Genomic DNA, 2,618 nt, shown 5'->3' with positions numbered 1-2,618 from the left:
ACATAGGTGCCTTTTACACAAATGATGTCCCAGGTCATCAGTCTCTGCTAAGATTTACATTAGATTTAAGAGTTGGAGAATCCTAGCAGCCAAGATCCTGCACCAGGAGATAACAAAAAAATTCCTGCATCTTAAAGCGCCAGATGCTCTATGTACGCCTCCCTTCCCTAAATGACAGTTCCTCCTAGGGGCTTAAGTACACCATCCTTGGGACAGCACTGGACTCTGACTTAAAAGCCCATATCTATCAAGAAAAAGGTCAAATACTTTGGTTCCCATCTCACTCGGCAACAGAACCAACAATAGAAACTGGGCCACAGAAGAAACAGGAGATCTGCTCAATTCCAGTCCCTCCAACCTGCCATCAGACTAGAGAATTCTTAAGGGCTACTTAACCACTGAGCCACATTCCCAGCCCTTTTTGTGTGTGTTTTATTTAGAGACTGAAAGGGTAAAGTTTCTAAGCTGCAAAGCCTGAGTTAAAATGTAAAGGACCAGGCATTGTAAACCTGCTTCTAAACTGCAAAGCATGGGTTAAATTCCTGAGGCAGTTAAGACAATGCCCTACTGGCCATTTAGTTGATTTATAGCCTAGGACTCTGTGTAGCTTGTCATGTAAGCATTCAAGACCCTGTGCAGCTTGTCACATAGGCATTCAAGGCCCAAACCAATCAGTTTGAATGTAACCCCCTCCTTAGGAATGACCTATCACTCCAGCCTGACCTGTTCCCGCCAATGAATGAACTAGTCATGTTTAGGAGTTGTTGTTTGATTTTCCCGCGGTGTATGATGATTTGTTAAAGGGGACTGTGATGTATGTAAAGTCCCCGCCCTCCCCAAGAAGTGTACTTAAGCAGTGCTCAGTCCCTGCACTGGGCTCTGGGCTGCTCTCCTTTCTCGAGTGGGCACGGAGCCCCAGCATGCTGGAATCTCAATAAACCCCTTTTGCTGTTACATGAGTCGCGGTCCCTTGGTGGTCTCTTCCTCCAACGTTTGCCGGACCCTTACAAGACAGGGTCTCACTGAGTTGCCTGGGATTACAGGCATGTGTCACCGTGCTCAGCAACTGATGGTTTTGACTTTAATGTTCCAATTGGGGAAATGTCCAATCCTAACCCTTCAGCTACAGAGGGAATTCAGAGGTTTTTTTGTTTTTGTTTTTTGTTTTTTGTTTTTTTAAAGAGAGAGGGAGAGAGATAGAGAGAATTTTTTTAATATTTATTTTTTAGTTATTGGCGGACACAACATCTTTGTTTGTATGTGGTGCTGAGTATCGAACCCAGGCTGCACGCATCTCAGGTGAGCGTGCTACTGCTGTAAGGGTAAAAGAAATTGAAGTTAAAGTGTAAAAGACCGGGCATTGTAAAGTTTCTAAGCTGCAAGGCCTGAGTTAAAAAGTAAAGGACCAGGTATTGTTAAGTTCCTATGCTACATGCAAAACCTGAAATTCCTGTAGCTGTTAAGACAATGCTTGGAACCGCCCAGTAAATATTTCCCCTGACCGCCTGATTGTTTAATAACCTAAGGGCTCTGTGTGGCCTTGCACGTAGGCATCACAGGGCCTGGACCAATCAGTTTGAATGTGTACCCCGCTTTAGAACTGACCTATCACCCCCACCTGACCTGTTCCCACCAATGAATGAACTAATCATGTCTCAGAATTGTTGTTTGATTTTCCCACGGTGTATGATGATTTGTTAAAGGAAACTGTGATGTATGTAAAATCCCCGCCCTCCCCAAGAAGTGTACTTAAGCAGTGCTCAGCCCCTGCTCGGGGCTCTGGGCTGCTTTCCCTTCTCGAGTGGGCACGGAGCCCCAGCATGCTGGATCAATAAATCCCCTTCTGCCAATTGCATGAGTGGTCTCTTGGTGGTCTCTTTCTCCAACGCTTCGCTGGACCCTTACACCGCTACTGCTTGAGCCACATCCCCAGCCTGGAATTCAGAGTTTTTATAGACTTTCAGTGTTATCTGGGTTCCCTGTGCCTATGATCCCTGTTTTCAAAGGGCCCCCAAGGGAGACTGGGAATGTGGGGAACTGCCAGAGGCTTAGCTGAAAGGAAAGTGACCACAACACTCAGAGCCACCAAGAGAGCTTTATTGCAGCTGGGCAAAAGAGGAGAAAAAGAGAGAGAGAGAAAGGAAAAAGAGAGGGGGGGAAGCGGAAAGAGAAGAGGAGAGATGGAGAGGGAGAGAACGAGAGAGGGAGAGAGAGAGAGCGCAAGAGAAAGAGCAAGAGAGAAGGGTCCGGCAGGAGGGAGTTTTCATAGCCCAAATCTTATGAGGTCTCTGGTTCTGCAAGCTGCCTTGTTGGCACACAAGGGGGTTAAGTGTTCAGCCTTGATGGGCGGGGGCTTGGGCGTTTGGGCTTGAAGCAAACAGGTGATAAAAAACCAGACAGAGGGTATGGGTGGCCAGGTAATCCTGCAGCTAACTTTGTTTGGCATGCCCTGCAGACAACTTATTCAGCCTGTCCTGCACCTGAAATTAGCCATTGCTGAGATCTGCTTGGGAAGGTGGTTCTCTGCACTGGACATCCTCCAACCTGGGCTAAGTAGTTGGAGTTGCAGGCAGGAATTAGAACCCAGGTGAACACTGTCTTTTTTTTTTTTTTTTTTT

The sequence above is a fragment of the Marmota marmota genome, unplaced genomic scaffold (assembly GCF_001458135.2).
Source record: "Marmota marmota marmota unplaced genomic scaffold, marMar, whole genome shotgun sequence".
Lineage (NCBI taxonomy): Eukaryota > Metazoa > Chordata > Mammalia > Rodentia > Sciuridae > Marmota > Marmota marmota.
This window is presented reverse-complemented; position numbering follows the sequence as displayed.